The sequence below is a fragment of the Passer montanus genome, unplaced genomic scaffold, assembly GCF_014805655.1.
Source record: "Passer montanus isolate IOZ18808 unplaced genomic scaffold, ASM1480565v1 scaffold49, whole genome shotgun sequence".
Taxonomy (NCBI): Eukaryota; Metazoa; Chordata; class Aves; order Passeriformes; family Passeridae; genus Passer; species Passer montanus.
This window is the reverse complement of record NW_024369818.1, coordinates 2,192,716-2,217,085: the sequence shown is the minus strand read 5'-3', so window position 1 is coordinate 2,217,085 and position 24,370 is coordinate 2,192,716.

The following is a 24,370-nucleotide window of genomic DNA, read 5'->3' as shown; positions in this document are numbered from 1 at the left end:
ACAATTTAACATAATTCTGCTCAAAAACGGTCTGCTGAATGCAGCAGTTTCCTGGGTAGCTAATCTGGAAGCTGCATGGTGTGTACAACAAAAGGAAATTCTTTAAAATTGGTTCCTTAGGCTGCTCTGGGACTTTAGGGGGTCTGTTTAATTGGCAGGGCTCCTCTCCACCCCACCCTGCTTGGAGCTGGAGGCTCCTGCACCCACCCCAGCCGTGTGTGGGAGCTTGTGCATCCAGCTCTTGACTTCTGATGTGCTCACCCAGGTCTGGGAAAGCCTGGTCCAGGTGACAAACTTAATTAGAACCTTTTCTCAATCAGTGTTTTTCAGCTCTGTAACACTTGAGTCTGGTTTTCCTCAAAAATCCAGGAGGATGGTGAGGAGGAGGAAGCATGGTCTGGGAGATTGAGCATGTGAGGGAAATACAGGAATGCTGTAGCATTGCCAGGATGATTTTAGGCAGGGTCTCCTGGCTCCTCCTTTCATTTCCAGCCTGATAAGAATGAATGAGTTAATGTCAGCTCTGGAAAGGTGTAAGTCAAGATGTGTGTAACTAAGAATTATGAACAACACAGGTTAATTCCACGGCATCCATTAAAGTGAAATGTGCTGGTAAAAATCCTACACATAAAGGATCAAATGTGTCAAGTCTAAAAGCAAACAAGCAAGCTATTTTTAACCTTATTAAGGTCTGATGCCTTTCTATCTAGAGGGCTTAATCTTTTAATACAGAGCCATAAAGAACAATTACTTTTTATAAGTTACATTACAATCTAAGATGATTTAGTGTTTGGTTTATATTGCTGATGAGAGCTGGGCTGTTAATTTTACGGGATGTTTTTGATTTGGTGGTCTATCTTGTTCAGGCTCTCATTGCATTTTCTGCTACCTAAAACTCCTTCATGCTTCCGTGTCAGCAAGCAACTCAGCTATGTAGTACAATTTGCTGAGGATGTAGCAGTAGAGAAAGCATGGCCCCCTCCAGAAGTGACATTTGCTGTATTACCTGCATGTGCAGTATTGTCAGGGGTGTAGTTTCTGACCTGCAATGCATTATCTGCTCCACTGACTTTGGGGCTGTTTATCACCAGTGACATATTTCTCTGCAGGAACCTGCCATTCTTCTTGTGTCTGCTTTAAAACCCTAAATGCAGACATCCAGTCTGCATTTCTAAGAGTGGAATAAAACAGATTTTTCTTTATTTTTTTTTATTTAACAGTTCCCTTCAATGTTGTCAGTTAAACAGGGTGCTTCGTAAGCTGCTTTTGCTGCTGTAACAAATATCATGTTAAAGAGCAGAGGCACAGTAAGAGTGAAATTAATTATGTATGTTTTATGCTTGTCCAACTAACCACACTGTATTCCCAATGAAATACTTAACACATCTGTGCCTTCCTGAAGTCAAATAACATCACTATAATTTGAGACTTATTTTGAGCAGCGAAGGAAAGGCTTTGTTACACCTCCAGGAAAGCCATTCTTTTGGAGGGGGCTTTTTTTCATTTGTATGCTTTGATTGTGAGCTACTTAATTTAGTCAAAGATTCTAATTGAGCTTCTTGGCAGACTGCCTGATATTTGGCACAGTAGGAATCTCTGAGTTTGAACCTTTGGGGATGTTTTCAGAGGAACGTATGTCTTCTATTTCATGCTTTATTGTGGCAGACTGATGAGAACTTCTAAAGCAAATGACAGTTGACAGAAAATAACTCACACTGGAGTTTGTTCTCCCACTGTTGCTATTTCAGTGATGAATTTCAGATAAGCTGTTTTGTTTGTAGCACGTGAGGTGTTGAAATGATGATGATAGATGGCAATGGCAGCAGGATAATTCGGTCATGGAACCAGAGGTGAAGTGTGGAAAGAGCTCTTTAACAGGAATGATTTCTGACTAAACACTCTGTGGCAGTCACTGGAGCAGCCTCCAGTAGCTGAAGGAGTTAAAGATAGATGTTACTTGACAGAGCAGTGTGTGTCATGGTCCTAGCAGACATAATAGGATAAAATGAAGAAATATGAATATTTAGGCTACAGACAAGGCTATTTCCTGATAGTAAGACCTGTTCTAGCTTAAATGGTCTCTCAAGGAAAGAAAAAAACCACAGCTCCTAGCAGGGAGTATTTAACACCATGCTGAACAATATGCTAATCCTCAGAGGAACATTGCAGAACTGTCAGCAGGATGAACTAGCTGATCCCTTCCATCTCCTTTCTGTTTAATTTCAATATCTCAGTATGAACTCCACAGCTTCATTTTCCTGTTTCCTTGCAAACTGTCCCACCTGCAGCCCCAAGAACCACCCAGTGCTGCAGGACATCCTCTTCTGCTGCCCACTGCCCTTGATGTTCACCAGCTGACGTGTCAGGGATGGCTCCAGCTGGAGAATTCCAGCTCAGTTTGCCCAGTTCCATCCTGAGCATCTCTGTGGTACCCACCAGATGCTTCCATCCTGGAATCACCAATTCTGCAAAGATCCAGGACTTTGCAAACAGATACACACAAACCAAAAGTGTCTTTGACTTCTCATCTCCCCTCTACTCACAGCTGAAGGGTTTACATTAATATCTGCCCCCTTTTCTGCCTCTGGAAACATGTAGGTAATTCCACTTCAGTAGACTTGTGTGGAAAAGGAGACAAAATTATGCTGAGAATAGTTTTTAAAAGCTTCTGAACTGTTCAAAGTATTGTAGGTGAGACGAAATCGCTTTTCTACCAGATCTAGAATGTTACATGTAGCCATTCCTTGGATATTAGGATCTGAGTTATTTCTGAGAATTTAGCAAGTGTCTGAGAATAGTGATGGCGAACACCAAGAAGGGAGGAGGTTTGCCCATCCAAGGAAAAAACATGAAGGTGTTTACAGGGTTTTTTGCTTATGAATTGCAAATCTTTAGAATAAGACCAAAGGGGAAACAGAGAAGTCCATAAAGAGCAGAGACAGCCATAAAGCACAGGTTCCCAAGCACACTGATGAGCAGGCAGTTCCTCATTAGGAACTTGTTACAGTACATATATATAGTCTCAATCAATTTGTTTTATTTTAACAGGGCATCAGGTGCTTCCCATAAAATTTGAGGGCACTGGGTGTTTAATTGAAATCAGCCTCATATAACCCCTGTACTCAAGTAAATTTTTTTTCTTTTTTCAGAAGTAATCAACTAAATCTTACCTACATAATTACATATAGACTAGCATAAAGTAAAACCTAAGTGTTTCAGTAATTATAATCCTGTACATACTGTGTACTGATCAATACACTTTTAATAATTGACCTGTCAATACTGAGGACCACTTTATTCAGAGAAATTTTTAACAGTTTTGAGAGTAGAAATAGTTCAAAGCTGACTGTGCTGGTTTTAAACATACAGAAAAAAAAATCTTAATTTTGTTCTTAGACAATCTCAGATTTGTCTCTCATTTTACTATAGAACTGCCTATGTTATTACAATCTTGATAAAAATATGATATGAAAAAATGAAAGATTGAAATTGATAGAAAAAGAAAACTTCTATTTTGAAGGCAGTGACCTCAATTCTGCACCTTGTCACACCCTGAGAAGTTGCCTGCACCTTCCCAACTCCTCCAGGTGAATCTCAAGCACCAGATTGCCTTGGATGTACCAATAGGGGTAAATACAGATGTCAGAGGCAAAACGTGATCATGTTAAATTCATAATGAGAATCATTCCAGTAACAGCCAGGAGGATGCAGTTCATTCATTTGGACACACCATGAGAACAGACTAACCAGAATCATAAATAAACATTTCTAATAGCTTGACTGCTTCTCGAAGCAGACAGGATCTGTTGCTGGAGGATATAAAAATGAGGTTTATTTAATAGAGTTCTGTAACTTCATGTGTACATTTGAGCATGTAAACTGCTAGAATGCATTACAATGTACACAAATCCCAATATGCTCTCCATGGAGCCCCATCTGCTCTCGATGTGCTGATCCCTGATCACAGCAGATGCCTCACGTGGTGAGAACTGTTTGCTGCACACAAACCAATACAGCCTAATTACAAGTCAATAAATTCCAGATACAATCCAATTAGTTGTCATAGAGACTCTCGTGTTTAGCAAATGTAACTGATCTGTTTCAGCTTGTGAATTTAACAGGGCCAATATTTAATTTATTTAATTGCAGACCGATATAGTCAGTATATTTTACAATAGAAACAATAAATGCTTCCAAGTACAATCTATTTAGAGTAGTTTGATAAATCAAGTGACTTCCTGTGGGAGAGGATACCATGAATGCCTTCAGAGTGCTGTTCCTTTACCACTTGTGGTACTTGTTTTTGCAGGAAATTATCTCTAAATGTGCACAAAACACAGTAAATATGAATAGAAGTTTAGGATACAGACTTGGCTCTCCAGTGGATATTCCCACTTGGGCAAGCCAGCACTAGAATGGCTGGAGAAAGCCTTTTTCAGACTGGTGAGGAGGAAAAGAATTGAGATCATCCACTACAGTACTGGTGGTTTAAAGAACCCAGAATCTCTGAATCTCTGCCAAAGGTGAAGCATTTCCAGGAACACTAAATAACTTCAAGAAAAAAACAATTAAAAGAAAACAAGGCTCTTCACACTGGGAAAGGCAGCGTAGGTGACTGCACGAGTCTGTCAGCACTGCTGCTCTGGGGAGAGATTAGACTCCAAAATCACTGTATAATGAATAGAGTCGAAATGTAAAATCACACAGGGCTGCCTGGGGAGCAGCCAGTCTGCAGGACTGGATGTTGGCTGATTAAAAACCAGCTGAGATTGCTCAGAAGGTGTGGGCACCCCACCACTGCACTGATTTGGGGCAGAAAGTCCTGAGCAGTAAGGTAGGTCTTGTACCATGTTCTGTGAAATTCCCTCAAGAGGGAACATTGGTCTGGGACATTTTTATCAAAGGTCACAAACACTTCACCATTTGCACCTAAGCCATTCAGCCCATTTTGACCAGGTGGAGTTCTTTAGATTCCTTAGTGTGAAGGTCATATTTAGCCATGAAAAATTTACCATGTGTCAGCCTGGGGCTTGGAACTGTGGGATGAGGTTTGCTGTTGAGTCAGAAGGGCAGAAACTTCCATTTCTGTTCCAGACTGTTGTAGCTTCTCTAAATATTCCAAATATTGCACCCAGCTTGTAAACAGCATTTTATCTGGAGGAGCTGAATTGGAATCTGCAGCCTTGTCTCTGGCAATGGTTGGTAGATAAGCTTTCTTTCATTTTCGAGGTGTTAGGCTCAGCATCAGTAAATTCACAGATAACTTTTTTGCTCACAGTGAATATGCAGAATGTGACTTAAAACTGCCTTAAATGCTCCCCAAAGAAGGAAGATGACAGTAGAGGGGAATTTATTTCAAAGCAAAATTCTATTGCTTGCAAGAGAAAATTACTAAAGTTGGGAATTCATAGCAGAGAAGCCTTAAGACTCCTTAGTTTAAAATTATTCCTCTTTACCATTCTAGTCTGATCTCTGAAGAACAGCAGAATTACCTGAAAAAAACCTCTGCATAAATAATTGATTTCCTTTACTCTAGATAGGGATTCTTTCTGCATAAAAATATTCTTTAGTACAGCTTGTAAGGTGGAAAGAGTGAAGGATTTGGTCTTTTGCTCAATATAAAATGGCTCTTTCTGGTTTTCCTGGCTGTGCTTCCCAGATCTGGCAAAGAGAAGCTCTTACACAGCAATAAATGATGGGTTTGATTCTGGGTTAATGATCTGAATTTGTGTCACAATTTCTTGCTTCTAGGTTTCATTTTTTTGCTTGTGCCAGGGTCAGGCCCAGGCCATTCTGCAAAATTGGAGACTCTGGGCATGAATATAAACCCCCAAATGAAGGAGAGGATGTGTTCCTAGTGCCTCTGCAGGTTTCTGGAGAGGGAGAGCTGATTTTATCCTCTACAGGGAGAGCAAAGAGAGGCACCAGTGTCTCTCTGGGGTGTGGGTGCTCTACCACACAGTCCCTGGAAATGTGCAGCCATGGGCCTGCCAGTGAAAGCAAGAGTGGTTATTTCCACAGCTCTCTGCACCAGAAAAGAAATATCCTAAAGAGCACCAGAAAACCTTTTAACACATATCCTGGTTTTATTTTAATGGAATCAGGTCACAACTGGAACTCATAGGGCACAGTATGAAACAGCTGAATTTTGCAGAATAATGAGAATTAGCATTTTGTGCAGTTTTGTATTCCTCTGCTGCCTCCCTGCCAGCATGGATGGGTGACTGGTGTTACCTCTGGTCCACCTGGAACTCGGGCCTGTCAAAAAAATACAAATCACAATGTAAAATAATCAGCTGATGAAAAAGTTCAGGCTGAGATTTGTTTCTCATTTGTCACATGAAAAACAAGAAACCTTTTATTCGGGAAGCTGGAGAGTATTTGACATTAATCCTGCTGATATGCAGGGAGAATAAATGAGGAATTTTTGTTGTTCGTGTGCTCGTGTAGCATATTAATGATTTTGATAGCAGCATAAGGATATTTGGCTGCTGTCTGAAATTAAATTGTTAGGGTCTTGAGACTGCTTTTGCCTGCCATGGTTCTAGTCAATTTATACAATTGATTGTTATATGATTGTTAGAACTGTGAAGAACAAGATCAAGTGTGGTTCAGACAACAGTAAAAAAAAAGATTATTCTCTTTAAGTTTTATGACATCAGTTTATTGATTGGCAGAAGAACACACCCATTTCCTTTTTTGTTTTTTATCTGCAAGTCACTTGATCTCCTGTGATATATGTGTCCTATGTATGCAATAGTTGTTTAATTACATTAATTTTAAAAGGAAATAATTCAGCATACAAATAAGCAGTGACAGAGGGAAAATTGCAATTTTCTTTTTTTAAAAAAAGACACATGTTTATTTAGACTAACAGTCCTCCCACAGAGGCTGAAAAACGTTGCAGGGACTAAATTTAACTTGGCCACTCTCACTAAAGAAAATAATTGTCCACCTTCTGATGCAACAAACTAAATGACACTCTCTCCACTAATATTCACAGCACTCAGGTCTCAGGGGAAGGGCTGTTCATGAGTGATGGAAAAGCAAATCTGTGCCCCTCATCTTGCAAAGACACATCATTGGGAGAGAATTCTGGGCTGCAGCAGGAGTGCAAAGCACAGAGCCATTCCCGAGCTCTCAGAGGTGGCTGGGTTTGCTTTGCCAGAGGAGAGTTTGTTTGTTCTGAGGGGATGCTGAGTTTGTTTTCTCAGATATTCAGGACAATTCCATATCTGAGTGATTGACTGCAATTGTCACAATGCAACACGCTGGTGTGGGAGCTGCACCAATGCAATCTGAGAGCAGAAAATCTGCTTTCTCATCTGCTAAAAGTCAGTCTTTTGCTTTGGTAGACTTGATGCACAGGAGAATCAGTTTTGGGTATTTTATTGGAACGTTTCTTCTTGGCTTGCAAAAAAAAAATAGAATTCAGGATAACCCACTCCTACTCCAGCTGGTTAGTTTAAAAATCCCATCCTCATTTCTGCATTTAGGAAATAAAATGTGTATTCAGCTGTCCAGCTAGAGAAAGGCAGAGCTGGAGCTGGGCTGAACTGTTTCCCAAGAGAACACAGAAACACCTCATGTGTGTTAGACACCACGGTTAAGAAATTTGGGTGCTGTTGCAGCAAAACAAAGTTCAAACCAAACCTCTGGACAGTTCATGAAAAGCCTGGGCAGAGCCTGACCTGTCCCAGCCCTGACTCCCTGCAAGCACAGGACAAAACCCGTGGCCTGTTATTATCTGCAGGGGTTTTGTAAATCCAAAATTTATGAATACAACAATGTGATTCCTTTGCAGCCACGGCACAAAGGTTACAGCTTTGAACCTGAAGCCCTGTAACCATGCAGGAGTGAAGGAAATGCTCATTTTGGTGCTGCTGATTCTGGAACAACACTTTCAGCAACCGTGAGTAGAAAATTAGGAGTTTATTTAAGATAATGAGCCTTACAGCACTTTCATCATGTAAATGCAACAACCACAGACACACTGAAATCAAGATGATTAAATTTTATTGCATTAACCTGTTAAATTCTTTTAATGGCATTAAAGTCAGTAGATGCATTTTTTTTTTCAAAACTCTGTCTAAAAGACAACAAAATAATCAGTGACTTCACAGGTCTTCAATTTCTGTTCTGCTCTTGAGCACTTTCATGCAATTAGAAAAGCAGATCTGGTATAAAAAACAAATTGGAATTTTGGAGGACTATTTCCTCCCCTGGATAGAGTTATGGCTGATGTTATAGCATACCTGTAATGGGAATTTTGTAGTTTCTGACCCCATTTTCAGTTTAGCTTTATCCTCAGGTCTCTTGGATGGGCAGCTGGAGAGATCCAGCAGAGGCACGTCAGTCTCTGTTTGTACCTTACACAGAAACCCACAGAGCAGTTGTTCAGAATGCTTGAACCCTCCATTTTTTTAGCCATACGATTTCAGAGACATGCTTAAACTAGACTATATTCAGCCCAATTAATTTTTATGCCTTAAATGGAAACAAAGTTGCTTCAACAGGAAGATGCAGCTCTTTGTCATGCACTGTAAAATTGTTAAAATGCCTTAGAGAGTGCAATGAGGTGCCTGAAAGTTTAATTCCAGAGGCCTCTGTTCCACCATGGGGAGTGGAAGATGCCTCAGAGGTAAAACATGGGAAGAGCTCAGAAGGGAATCCACATTAAATTATTAAAAATGCCCAGCTGGGCAGAGAACACTGAGGACAGGGGGATGCTACCAAAATCTCTGAATTATCAAAAAAGTGCAGTTATTAACTCAGAAAAAATTAATTTTACTTCTAGAAGTCCAAGTCCTATTCAAGGTTAACTTCACATGGCACAGATAAAGTTCTCTCTGTGTCTTAAAGGCCCTTGAGTGCCACCAAGTAGAGAAAAAGATTAATAAGGTCTGCTCAGTTCCCACCTGTTCTTCCATAGATCAATCTGTCATTGCTTCCTCTGATTTTACTGCAACAAAACATAACTTTAGACTTGAATATAAATCTGACTTGCAGAGTTTACCCATTGAAACATAAGATATGAGGCTAGAAAAGAAAAAGCCATATAACAGAGTGCCTTCTTTACTGAAGCAAATCCTTTCTCCTCCTTGGAGAGCAGGATAGTGTAATGTGAACAGATTGCACTTCTCACATTCTGGAAGAACAGTTTATTCCATGTTCTGACAGAATTATTTGGATCTTGAAGAAATGGCTCATAAGAAGTATGGGCAAAACGTTGCGTTTGCCATGAATTACCCTCCTTGGAAATCTGTAACATAGAATAATGCCAGTCACTTGGTGTCTTGTGAAGAATGTTTCTGTCAATGGAAATGGAATGTTTCTTATTTGGAAAACCAGATGTTAAGGGTGGTTTTCTCAGAAAAGTCAGCACCACAGCCCCTTGGAAAAAACACCCAAACCAGCAACACTGGGAAAATCTGTAACTGGTGAGAACAGTGTGGCTGGGGACAAAAGCAACCAAATTATGCACAATCCTAGGACCACAGGAACATCAACTATTGCAGGTTGGAAAGGACCTTTGGACACCTTCTCTTCTATTCCCTTCAAAATAAGGCTTACATTGGTGAGGTTGCTCAACATTTCTGCTTTTGAGCAATGAATGTCTCCAGTAATGGAGATTTCACAGCCTCTCTGGGCCCTTGCTCCAATACTTGACCACCTTCAGCATGAAGAAACTTCTGCTTAGCTTTAATAACACCTTTCTTCTACTCCAACTTATGTACATTGCCATGAGTCTTGTTGGGAATCTCTCAGAAATATCTGGCTTTATCTTCCTTCAAAAAAAAAAGTTTGGCAACGTACTAAGAGCCCAAAATCAGGCAAAGTGTGGTTGAATAAATGCCAGGTAAAAGAGAATAATCTCTTCTCCTGAGCTGCTGGCTGTGCTTTTGCAAATGCAGCAGAGAACGAGGCTGGTGCACTTCAGGTCTGAATTTTGCTCTTACTTTATTTTCAGAGTAATTTCTTTATCTATTTAAGGAATCCCAGAAATTAAGTATCGTTTCATTGCTTTTTATATGTGATAGTAAAATTAGTTCTTCACAGAGCTCACTGAGAGCACAGCTAAAATAAGAGTTGCTTACAGAAATATCTTGATTATCTACCTGGGAGTATTCCACTGAGGCTCTGTAGATCTATATAGGTAAAATTTGTCATGTTCATTTTTATCACAAGCGCCACTATAGAGACCAGGGCAGAATAACAGATACATTGTACCCTTTAATCCAAAATTTCTGACTCTAGCAGTCCTTATGGTATTGTAGTGCCCCCAAATTTTCTTTGGGAGTCTGAATCAAAAGCAATCCATACTTCTCACTGTCTGTATGTGGTAGGCTGACAGCTCCCAGGAGCTCACATGACACAGACTATCATGGATTTTATTTAGTTCCAGGCTTTCACCATTAACATCTTTACCTGAGGATCTTCAAATCAGAAATTTTTAAATTTTTGATACAGAGATATCAATTTCTGATGTTAAAAGCAATGGAAAGGGATTATTTGAACAGCATTACAAATGGAGTCCTTTCTCTCTGCTTGCTACTGCCTCAAATATCAGTGTTCCCTCCATGAATAAAGCTCAGTGTAAATAAGAGACCTGTCCATGCAGAAGCTGAAACTTGTTGTAATGAGATGGCAGCACATTCCAGATAGCAAATGTTTGTAATAAACAACCCCTGGCTCTATTTATCACTGCTCTGGGATATCTGGACAGAGACACGAGTCTTGAAATGGGACCATAAGAGTGAAGCCAAGCACATTGAGAAAGCCTTTTCCTGATAAGCCCAATCTCAGCGAGGTTTTTGCATGAGCAAAATGAATGTTTTTGATTGAATGGTGCCAAACTGTAGATAGGGAAGCTCAGCAAGTGATTATCAGAACTTTGGGGGCAAAAAGAATCGAGTTGTGTTAGAAAAGGAGTCACTGAGGGATGCTTGGCAGTAAAACAGGGCAAAATAATTTCTTTTTCTAAAACCAGTAATCCTGAATATATGTAGGTGAATCCAGTCTTATGTCTCTGGAAACTCACACAGTTATGTCAGTACTTGAGATCCACAGATTCTTCATTCTGAAGTTCCAGTAAGGAAAGTACCCACAGTCAGCCTTCCTGAAAGATGCAGGCAATCCAGGCAAGGATGTCAGTGCATTATTCTGTAATCACAAGTTGATTTCATCAAGTGATTTAATAAACCATGCACGAGATTCAATCCTTAATGGACCTAATTCAATCAGGTGACGTTTCTGGCTTGAAAGGTGATGCATCTTGAAGGGAGTGAGGTGCTGGATGCTGTGGAAACTTCATTTTCCACTGCAGAAGTGGCTGTATTGCTGAATGTTATGTAATATTCAGGAAATGGCATCACAAGCTTAATGTCATTTAAAGCACAGCCCACTCAATGGACTTTTTTTGCTGCACTTCAATATGAAATCACACATATTTACTGAACACTGATTTATTTTTTCTCTTAATTTTGTCATTAATGTGTTTTGACACCAAAGAGATAATATTCTCATGGAATAGAAAAAATGTATTTTCAAGAGCTGTTGGATTTGGGTGTCCAAACACACAATCTGCTTAATTAGCAAACAAAAATGACTACATTTGGAATGGAGACGTTTGGGGTGAATGCAGAGGATTCTCACCATTGACAACCACCTTACATTATTAAGAATTTGCCAATTTTTTTTCTGCTAACTTAGGAAACAAAACTGAGAAAATGTTTTCGTAGATAATCTACCACTTGTAATGAATTTAAAAACCTGAGTGACAGATCAATCAAGCTCAGTCTGGAATCATCCTCAATCTCCCTGGGACTCCTCATAATTTTCATAAATCAGAAGGATTAGAGAGGCTGGAGGTCAGGCCAGGTAAAATACTTTTCACAAGAGAACTATTTTTTTCTTGTAAAGAAGTCTCCATAATATTAACAAATAAGACTTCCCTCCCTAAGAAAACTAAAAAAAAGGCAATTCTAGAAGTAGTAAACTAACTGAAATTTTAGGTTTTGTTTCTTTACATTATCAGTGAAAAAAAAGAGGTTGTAGAGAGAGAAGTATTCTGAAGATTTTGTTCTAATTCTTATTACTTATTCTTTTAGTTACTGTTAATAAATTTTTCTTTATTCCCTTTTAAATTTTTGAGCCTGCTTTACCTTTCTCCTAATCCTACCTCACAACAAAAAGGAAATACACTAGTAATTAGCCAGCACTAAACCTTCTACACTCATTAATACATTAACCAAGAAATCTCAAAATTAATAAAATCTCAAATAAGCAAACCAAAACCACTACAGGGTGAAGGACAGGAATACACTTTGGCACATGGGGAGAAAAGAGACAAACCCATCAATTTTACTGTAATGAGACCCAAAGATGGGCTGCTGCATTTCAGCTTTTCTCTTCCCCAACAGGTGAGGCTGGTGCAGTGCAATTGCAACAGGGCAAGGAACTGCTGGGCTTCCTAAACCAGCGAAGGGAAAAGTGTGTTTTTCCTGTTAGCACTGGATATTTTCAGAAAATATCTGCCTGAAAAATATCTCTGTTGCCTGTTTTGTTTGACTTACTGGCCATTCTCAGGAAAGGCAGAGGCAATAAGGCTTGAAGATGTCATGCTTCTTGTGCCATTCATCCCAGGTCTGTGAGCTCCCAGTTATCCCCAAATCCTACTGACCCTGACTCTCTTCCCCCAGACTAATAAGAGCAGTGAGAAATACATCCCTGCCCTGATTCTGTCGTCTGCCATAAGTGGAGCCACAATCCAGCTGAGCAGTTTTTCCCAAGGGATCATAAAAGGCAACAACCTGAAAAAGAAAATGCAACGCCAAGGATTTTCCTCCTGTACTTCAAGGTAACTCTTCATACCATAAAACAAAATATTACTGGAATAACACCAAAAGAATGAATCTCCATCTGCTGAATAAATAAAGAAATGTAATTTCTATGTTATTGCACGTGTTCTGTCTCGTATTTCTCATTTCTCCAAGTTTAGGTATAAGAAAATGAAAGTTTTAACCTCTGCTGCAACTAATACATTAAGCACAGAAAGCTCCACCATAAATTACCTTTTCTTTACCTTTTTCTGCCATTGTACAGATAATAAATTGTCTTCCTAATGTAACCAGTTTTATTACATTCTTGAACTTAGCAGAAGACAGATAATCACCTTTGCACCATTAGACTTGATTAAGTTGAGCTCACAAATTGGACCTGGAAAGCACTGAACTGTACATTTCTCAGGCCAAGCTTAAACACACAAGAATATTTTTCAATACTAATGACTCGATGGGGTTTTGTTTTTACAGTTATGCAAATAGTTTTCCTGGTTGTTTTCTACAGAAAATTAATGTCAAGGACATATTTTACAACATGTAAGATGACATAATACAGCACAGCAAAAGCAACCAACCATGCAGGTAAAGTTCTGTTCTTCAAATCCAACCTACCACGCTCCTTTAGACCTGTGTGTGTTGAGTGCTATTCATACATAGTAGGGTACAATAATATTAATTCCATTCATTCAATTGAATCGTTCTAGTATGAAATAATTTTTTTATGAGTGAAGATTAATTTTTTTTAATTAATGAAGCTCTGATTTTCAGTTTACACTGTACATGAAACTCTGGTTCTGAGCTTGTATGTAAGTAACAATGAAGTGGAATATTTTGACATTTTGGATCCCAATTTAGTACACTACACTTCATATTGAAGGATAACATTAGAGAAACTTTTCTCACTGCCTGTATGTCTGAAAATAAAAACTCCCTTTATTTCCAACTCCATATATTTTCTTTTACACTTTAACTTTCCACTTAATGCATACGTATAATTTTTAGGTTTTATAATAATGCAATTTGTTATGAAAATCTGCAATTTCTTCTTGCCTTATGTCCTAAGGAGTCTCAGATTGTTATCTGTGTATACAGAGGCATCTATTAACAATAGGGGAGCAAATGAGTTGTTAGTGAGGTGAGAAATACCTGGCAAGTATTTTCTGGTCCCTGCATGAATTCTCTTTACAATCCGGTTCCATGCTTTGTTGGCAGTTAAGGCTGTTAACCAAGCTAAAAGAACTTCACAGCCAATTAAAGAGATTTTTTTGAGTTCTTTTTTCTTTACTTGAAGGAATAAGCAAGTGAGAAGGTTCTTGGCTATGAATGTTCCATTAGACGTTGTTAAACTCCGTGCATGCAAACTGAAATCTCTGTATTTTGGCTGAAGCAATCCTAGGGTGTAAGGTGAAGAAAATTTGGCAGTGGAGTCAGATAAGACTGAGACATCATCTCTTTTTATTTTTAATGATTCATCTTTCACACATTTTGCCTGAAAGAGCAGCTCTGAATAATTCTGCTTTGGAACGAAGTGGCCTTCCAACGCCAAAAAACGTGAGAGACTTGGACTGAAAACATGCCCACCACCAAGGCTGGATCGTGAATGTTCAGGACTAGCAAAGCTGCTTGAAAATGTGTCTTTTTTTTTTCTCCCAAGTGCTTCCCTGAAATGGAGCAACTTAATTTGGTTGCTCTGCAGGATTATTTGATTGTGAGGATGCTTAGACATTGATTCATCAAACCCAAATTGCTTACGAGGAAAGGTCACAGGTGCCTACTAGTTCATAAGACAACTATTAGCTCTGGTTTAGGGTTGAAATTGCTATGGATTTCTCACATTTTCAACAACCTGTGCCTTTCCAGGAACTTACCAAAAAATAATGAAACCACAACTCAGGAAAATCACATTCATTATCATCTGTGCTCGTCCAGGATATAAGTCTTGACTGCAGACACTTGTACTTATAAAATATTTCCTATATTCTCTAACACTAGCAGAAGAGTTATGCATTGTTTCTCCATCACATTTCTGAGGGCAAAAAGGCCATTTTCCTCACCTGCTGCTGTAAACCTCTGATGGCAGAGGAGTGGGACCTGCTGAGCTCCCACACATCAGAATTTTTGAAGGTGTTCCTCGGTGTGTGCATCCCAGTGTTTAGTACAATATAAACCTCGTGTGTGCAAACAAGTTCATTAAAATTGCAGGAGCCTGTAGCACATTTGTAACAGCTTGCCCAAAGGTTAACATTTATGGTTTTGCACTGCCAACATCCTTGCTTTTATGGGGCACATTTGTATGCTAAATTGCCTATTATGTTAAGCTGTAAGTTCCCATTTAGCAGCATCAGGAATAAGATTTGACTATAAGTGTTTAGATTTTATTAGTGCTGCACTAGTCTTCTTAACAGCTCAAACTTCCCACAGCCTGAAAATGTGCTGCATCCTCTGGAGAGGTTCTTGGGTACCAGATGTCTTTGGGAACAGCTGAGGATGAGGAGCATGGGAAGAAAAGAGAGGCACTGATGGGAAAAAAGGTGCCTTGCAGTGTCTCACCTTCACACAAGTCCTAAATGTCATGTTCAAGCAATGATTGCATCTGAAACAATCCCAGTAACATCCCCTTTTCCAGCTAACGAGAGCAGAAAGGTCAGCTGAGAGTATTCCAGGGGGAAGGGTGTTTTACTGCTAGGTAAATATGTCCAGTGGCTTTATTTTTCTGTAGGTTACTTCCCAATGCAGGACCTAACAGTGGCTGTGATATACCAGCCCTGTAAACTGAATTTCAGCTGGATATGCAGCCCTCGAAGGCAACAGAAATGTATTTGCTAGTGAAACTGTGTTTTACCCAGACTTCCCTTGCTGCCAGGGATTCCTCAGGAGATCCTGGGACTGAGGGACTTAAAAATGTCACAAAAGCCTTTCAATTCCAGGTCACCAGACTGACAGAGCAGGGAGCTGATTTCAGGCAGTGTTTTAAAAACCTCCATGAATATCTGCTCACCTTAGCAGTGACTGTAGTCTGCCAGTGGTGACTGACTATGAAAAGCAACTTGACAAAAATAACAGGAGCTCAAGTCTTTAGCCCAGACTTTCTCTGTAAATTATAAAAAAAAATGGTGTCAGAGATTTTTAATCCATTCCACTGTCAAAAATGGGAATATGAGAGCACAAAGATGATACTCTGCTCCTAAGCTTTTCCTACCCTGGTGGAAAAGAGCATTCAAAGCAGATGTACTGATGTCCTTCACAGGCTGACCAGGCCAAGTTTGCAGATTTATTTTACATGGTGGATGTAAGGATGATGCTCTGTGTTTGCAAATTGTCCTAGGGCTTGAAAAATATTATCACTGTAATTATTAGAACTAGCTATCCACCCCAGCCACAAGGGGAAAACACAGAAATGGAACTTCAGGTTGGTCATACAGAAAAATAAATATTTTCCATGATTCACAAATCATCTTTTCATGTAACAGGATGTTCTTAGAGGCAGGCAAGAATGATAAAAGTAACGTAAAACCTTCCAGCACAATCCACAGCTGGGGAGGGCTGCCTCAGCCACTGATTAAACGGGACTGCAGAGTTGTGTGTTCTGCAGAACTCAACATTTTTCAGGGGTTGTAACAGCTGGAGTGAGGAAGGTGCTTTTTTTGTGTAAAATACAATATCATTTCCAGGAGACAGAGGTCCCAGATGAAAGGCCCGAGGTCTCTGTAGGAATCTGTCTGCTGAACACACTGACTTTGTTGTCAGCAAAGGCTGCAACCTCCAGCAAATGCAGACAGTGCTTTACCTATTAAGACAATCCGTAGGGGAGAGATTCAGGGAAAGTAGCTCAGAAGTTGTTTTATTTTTTTTAATGACCTATTTAAAGTTACATTTTTCAAATAATTTAAGGAGAAGACTTAGTTAATGCTACTTAATCAAAGTTCCCTGCAAATAACTTAAAGGTGACAGGTCAGCAAAGACATGCTTACTTAAAGACAGTATTTTAAGATTTAAAATGCTAAGAGTCTTACCAAGCCTAAGCTGCTAAAAATTATAATAAAGCATAAGAGAAGTTCAAACCTTATTTATTTCAAGATCAGATTTATTATTTTTTTCAAGACCTTGCAGGCAGAGAAACAGGCAAGAATTAACACAGCAACAATTTATTTGAAAGCACACATCCTATATACAACAGTGGATGGATGATGATTGATCCCTTCTGTTATCCAAAATATTTGGGATTTCTGGTCAGTTATTCTCTATGGCCTAAATAAGGTTTTGTGTTTTAGGCAGTTGAAATTATTTACTTTGGGGGTTGATTTTCTTTCTGCAGACATGGTGTGACATCTATAAATACACTGCAGAGCTCTGCTATTTCCAAGTTCTTCTTGGTTATTTTTTAAATGGCTGTTGCTGTAGTTTGAAATGAAAATGGTGACCTTAACAAGCACTATCATTATTATGCCTTCAAGGGACTTACCCACTCTGCTTCACTCTGATATTCAATGTCTGACTAGCTTGGAGTTCTGGGTCTATTATTTTGCTGAAGTCACTAAAGAAAAAGGACTCTGCATTGTCCTCTGTTGCTTTCTTTGGATACATTTCATATTAGAATACTGCACAGCAGGATTCTGATTCCAAGCTAGCAATTGGAATAGCATTCTAATTAGAATCACATACCTAGAACTTTACTTTTCAGAGTTGCATGGTGAATAAGTAATTCAAGAACAAACCCAAGTGATTTTCCGCTTTTTATTAGGCTAAGAGAGTAGTGTGGAGCATCCAGTGAAGGCAGCACAAACTGCTGGAAGGAGAGAATTCACTGCTATAATGTGGGGGGAAAGGAAAAAAAAAACAGTTAATGAAATGGAGCAAACCACAAGTTCAAAATTCTAAAGACTTGACATAAGCACTGATCTATTACTAGCCTAAAACCAAAATATTACTCAGCCTTGCAGCCGTGGCTGTGAGAATGACAGGGCCTGAGCATCCTTTGATATCAGAGCACTTTTGGAATTTTAACAGCTCAGTAAGGGAAGAGCAGGGCTCTAAGAGTGGGAGATTGCACCACTCTGCATCCTCCAAATCAGTGCTATCCCAGCAAAAAATAATCCAGGACACATTCTGGATCCATTTGAAGATTTGGGAGGCAAATGTGTCAAGCATATTAAGAACAAAGCAGCAAATCCAGGCAGTTTTTAAATACCAAGTGATGTGATTTAGTTTAGAATGAAGCAATCAGTGTTTGGAGAATGCCTTTAATAACATTGTCTCTCCCTCTGGAAATTACCTATTCAGTGCAGGAAATTTCTGTTTGGTTATTTCTGCAGGTAAACATTGTATTTGTTACATTCAGAAAGTAACAGAAATTTAGATGGCTGAGCCTACACAAGCTCCTGTAGCATTTTCCTTCTCCTTTACATTTCTAATAAACATGAATTATATATGGAGACAGCCATGCTTTGTTTAAACTGCTGCACTAAGTACCCCGTGACAGCAGTAAATCAATGCTTTGCTTTCTCATACATTTGAATGAAAGTAATAACTGGAATAAACAATTAATCTGATGGATACACAGGAACTCTCTGTAGCTAAGTAGAAGTAGAAGAATAATACTCTTCCATTTTTCATCCATTTGTCATTTGTTGATGGTCACACTTTATTGACTTTACATATTATTTGTCTAATTATTTGATTCTCAAAGTTATTTTGAATAATTTATTCAGTCTTCGCTTAAACTGATGTCTGAAATGTATTTTTTGCTTGATCTTCAACTAATAAGCCAATTATGATCAGCTTTAGAAGTTATTAACCAGACTCCAGTTTCTATTTTTGCTACCTAATTAAATCTAATGCTCCTGGTACCACAGTGACACATTGGGCACTTAATGTGTTAATGCAATTTTTTTTAATGGTAGTATTTCTATAATATATATGCATATACATATAGATGAGATAATGAAAAAAAAAATTATAAGTACTAATGGCTACTTGCTTTTTAACTTGAATGACCAGCATGAGCTCCAGTTGGGCTTTAAGGTTGTTTGGATGTGTCAGGAGACAAAATGGAAGTGAAATTGTTCAGAGGAGCTCTCATTGAGCTTCTGCTACCTGGTGCCCTGGAGGTGCCATGGATATTATTAAATTAATGAGGAAATAAGGGTGGGTGCACAGCGACATTCCCTGGACAAGCGGGAAACATTGGATAATAAATTCACACAGCTTGCTCCATTTTTCTCCTGATTTTCCATTTTTTCCTGATTTTAGAAATGGAGGAATTCAAACCACTTACACGAGAGAAATAAACACTTCATGGAATGTTCTGGTCTGGTCTGTCTGTGTTTGCTAGGTGAAATCAAGGAACAAGGAAAATTCTCCCTTTGTAGGACTTTTACCCACCATACTTGCTGAAGTTCTTGGGTTTGTTCATTAAATGCAGAGATATTTCATTTAAAGAAGAAATTTCTGGAATGTTTCTGATTGAGATTGGCCTTGCCAATTTCTGATTGAGATTGATCTACACAGACTTGCCTGTTACTCACCCAGACATTAAATGGAGTCAGTTAATAACTTTGTCCCAGACTATTTAATAGTTTACCATGAGTAAGGGGCATGAACAAGCAAGCAAGACCAGGACCTTACATGTAGGGAGAAAAATGAGGTATTTCCTCCCCCCATGAAGCTTCATCCCATTTTCACATTGAGAATATCAATCCATACTCACATAGCTGAGATCACAGGAGACATTCCTGGCTTTTTTTGAGGCTGACAGGGACAAAATCTCTTTGGGACAGGACAAGTCCAAAACATGAGCTTGCCTTTGGGAGGCAAGAGTTTTAATGGAGAGCACTGCTGTGAAAAATATTTATCTTTGCTTCCTGCCAACCCTGTGAAAGGATTTGGAGTCGTTTCTGTGTAGCCAGTGGTATTGATGTTTAAATGATCAAAAACATGGCTTTGAACATCTTTGTCTCGAGGCCTGGATAATTTCTTCTTCAGAAACGAAGCCAAGCCCATTGTAAAGCTGCTGAAAAAAGGGAAAAGAAGCTCATGGATGGACTCATATGTTTAAAAATAGTAAAAAATAAAAATCCCAGAGCCATTGCAATGGTACAAGCTTTACTCTTTTTATCCAGAAAGGGGTCTATGTTTGGGGAGGATGAGACAAAACATGTCACAAATTCCTTCAGCTAAGAAGAAATAGAATTATTTGGTTCAATGTTTCCTCAATAATATTTCTGAATAACCACACAGATTTCTGTATTGATGAAGAAGCATCAAGAGTTGTTTCATTTCAGTGATTTTTTCCTCTTTTAAATGTCTTCCTCTTTTAAATTCTCTCAAATTCTTTTTCCTTTTACTAGATGTGCTCATATTGCTTGGATCATCCTAGCTGCTATTCTTTCCCCCACTCCCCCTCCATATCTTCATTAAACCAACAAATTTGAACCCTTTTTCTTAATTTGAGCTTTTATTTTGGGTCACTCACCTGTTATTGTGGACACCAACGAGGGATTGGGGTGTTGGAGTTGATCATGCACCAAACCACAGGCAGAACTCGCAGGCAGCCTGAATTTTATTTTCTTCATCACCTGAAGGCAAAAATCACCCCAAACGACCAACCGTCTTCATTTTGTCCTTGAATTCTCTGTGAGAGAGCCTCATGAAAGCACAGAGGGATTTTTCCTGTAACTGACACTGTCATTTGCTGTAAGGATCTGATGCACTTTAATCTCCAGGTTGTTCACTGCATTTCCACTTCCCCAGGCACTTGTGCTGCCTGTGCCTCTCGTGCTGCCACAAGCATTGCTGTGCTTACAGATGCACCTGAGCACACCTGAGCTGCTCCTGTCAGGAGATAATCTGCCATTCTGGTTCCAGGCTGTGCCAAAAATGTCTTAGAAACTCGTAAATACCAAGCACCACATTTATACCTGGATGTCTTTTCTTTCATTCCAATTTTAACAGTTTATGTTGCCTCATTTGGTAACATAAAAATTCTGCTAACCCTGTTGTTCGTTTGGTTTTTTTCCTACATTTCTATATCTTTTTCCAAATTATTCAATGTCAAAAGGAAGGTGGAAAAGTCTACTTGAAAGATTTGAGGAGCTCACTAGTTAAAAACTTCCAAAGGTAAACTTTTCCATGTTTGCAAAATCAAGTGAAAGAGATAATCCAAGTGCGATGGCTTGATAAGGCTGATGATTACAAAAAGCCAAATGACAATGAAAATAAAATAGAGCTTTGAATTAAGACAGCCTAATTTTATTTCCCTTCTCCCACTGACTGGCTCTAATAACTTTTAAGGACAAAGCTGTTCTGCATGACCACACTGGGATTGCATCCCCTGCTGAGATGTGAGTCCTCCTCTGCATTTTTGGTGAAATATAGTGAAATTAAAATGACTGATAATTGAGTTTGTGAAACAGCTTGGCAATCATGAAGGTGAGCCTGGCTTCCATACAGCCAAGAGACTTGCTGGCATTACTTCTTGTTATATTAGGAGGAAAAAAGTCAATTCCAAGATAACATTTCCTGGCTGATCTAAGGCCTGGCTCTCCTTACATTTTGTTTAACCTGGCTACAGATATTTGATGGGATGTGGACAGAAAATTGAGTGGAGGATCAAGTCTTATTCCTGGAATTGCTTCTAGGGCTACTGAAGTAAATTTCTCAGTTCGATAACATCAAGAAAGCTTTAAGTAAATGAAACATCTTGTATTGTGGTCAGAGACATGAAAGGCACCACTGCAATAACCAAAGCAGTCATATTATCAAGAAATATGCCAAAGGAAGCCAGTAGCATTCTCATTTGGAAAGAAATAAATAAAAAAATAAATCGTAATCAGAATTCAGGAAGGGAAAATTGATCCCATTTTGAAATCCATAAAAGTGTATGTAGGAATAAAACATCTTAAATGCAGTTAACACCTGCAGTCACTATTTCCTTTCTACTGCGTGCTGGAGCCTCTGTCTGCCTCAGTCCTGTAGAAGGTGATAATTGCTTGCTGCCAAAACAAAAAGAATGGCAAATAATTATTATTCTCATGATAGTGAGAAGGTTGATTTTTTAATTTATTTTATTTCTTGCAATGAAGGAGCACGTGAACTCCATTTACTCAACTCCCTGTCAGAAAATTAGCTGTTACTCTGGTTTTTTTCCTGCATTTTTCCAATCCTCCTGGTGCAGGGGCTGCCACTGCAGCAGCACAGGGATCCTGTTACCCTCTGTCACACCTGCTCAGACCCAAAGGGACATTTATGTGCTGAGACACCACCTGGTGAAGCTCAACACATCCCCAACACAAAGCCCTGCTCTTCCTGGTCTTGGGGACAAGGGTGGGAGCTGAAATTCTGATGCAAAAGACACCTCAGGCAATTTTGTGTTTATTTACTGGACTCATTGATTGAATAAGCATATTCCATTTCAACAGGGAATGTAGTCAGTAATATTTAATGAAAACATTTGCTGAACTGTGTGATTTTAGCATGTTTTTTTCCTCATTGCCTGTTTTGCAAATGTTAATGTGAAAGTCATAAATGAACAGAGGGCCAATGTAAGTCATTGCTACTGCTTGTTAGAAACCAATTGAATACGTGATTAAACAATGTACAAGCCTTGTTCTAATCCCATTCATGCAAGGAATTTTATTCCGTAGAAATAATATTTTTATAGGAAGATCATATATAGAAAGCATGTCATGAGAGATTTATCAACAAACTCAATTAAACTAAAAGCTAGAATGCCTGTACTAGCAAAATTGTACAAGAGAAATTGCTTCATGAAGTTAATGGTAATGCATTATATCCAGTGATGATCCAGCCTTCCTTCTGATTCAGGCTAAGATTTAAAAGGGGAAAAAAACCCCAAAACAAAATCAGAATCCTTTTTTCTGTATAAACACAAAAGAATATGACCCTTTTAATCTTAACATAGAGGCTCATAGAGCTCTTACTAAAAGCAAATCCCAGGTGTTTATTGCTGGTAGGGGACAATGGATGGGCATGGTCAGGAGATGAAGTTCCCCCAGTGAGATTTTCTGCAGCCACCATAGCAGAACCCATTGAGGGTTCATCCTTCATCCTTTCCAAGTAGAAAAACCTGCTGAAGTACTGTAAATACCTTTTTCCCAGGTAGAGGATGGAGGTGGAGGAAACAAAGATCACAACTAATATTTATGAGATATGATTATTTTTTGCTAATAAATAATATTGCTGATAGAATGCGATCTTTCTAATAAACGGTATTGCTAATAGAATACAGTCTTTCTTATTAATTACAGATAACTGCACATCCATGCACTCCCCCAAAAAGCTCACTCCAGCCACGTGGAGAGCCCCAGTGACAGCAGCAGTGTGGCAGAGGCTCGGGGGTGTGGGGGGTTCTGGTCTCTGTGTTTGAGTAAAGCAGCCACCACCTCCTTGGCTGTGCTCCACTTTTAATGCTGCTGAGCACTGCTGCCTTTGGACAATTTCAGCAGATGTGGTGCTTTACCCATTTTTGCAGGTTCAGCCAGGCAGTCCCCAGAGCTCACCAGACCTTGGAAGGCTTTGATAGAATCAATTAGGTTGGAAAAGACCTCTGAGGTCACCAGGCCCAACCTCTGACCCAACACCACGTTGTCACCCAGACCTTGGCACTAAATGCCGCGTCCAGGCTTTCCTCAAACACCTCCAGGGGTGATGGCTTCACCAGCTGCCCAGGCAGCTTTTCCCAGTGTTTGACAGCCCTTTCTGTGAAGAAATGCCCTGAATGCCCAGCCTGAACCTCCCCTGGCTCAGACTGAGGCCATGTCCTCTCCTCCTGTCACTTGTTGTCTGGATTCAGAGCCTGTCCCCTCCTCTCAGGGAGCTGTGGAGAGGGATGAGCTCAGCCCTGAGCCTCCTCCTCTCCAGGCTAAAAAACTCCCTCTCTCTTCACATCTCCTCTCCCTCTCTTCTGGCACCTTCCTGTCCATCCCCACTCATCAGCAGCTCTGGACTCAGCTCACAGGACTTTGCACAGAGGGTTTGAGACCCCCTGGACTCCCTGAGGGCTCACACAAAACTCTGTGTGATGGGGGAAATGCCACCTGTGCCCCTGCCAGGGCTCACACAAAACTCTGTGTGATGGGGGAAATGCCACCTGTGCCCCTGCCAGGGCTCACACAAAACTCTGTGTGATGGGGGAAATGCCACCTGTACCCCTGGGGGCACACACAGCTCTGTGTGATGGGGAAAATGCCATTTTTACCCCTGGGGGCACACACAAATCTCTTTGATGGCTAAAATGCCACCTGTGGCCCTGGGGGGCTCACCCAGGGCTGAGGTGCACACTCACAGCTCCAGCTCGGCACTGAAGGCACAATGGTCATTTAAAGTCAAGATTAATTTCCCACACCCTGCTGGATCAACACATCCACAGCCAGTTTTGGGACAGGCACCTGAACTCAAGTAATTCATGCATGCTGAAAAGCCTAAAGAGCTTCCATTTGAATTTATTTCTTATTTTTTAGGAACCCTTTCCCCCCACCTATTGGTGATATCATTGCTACTTGAGAAATAAA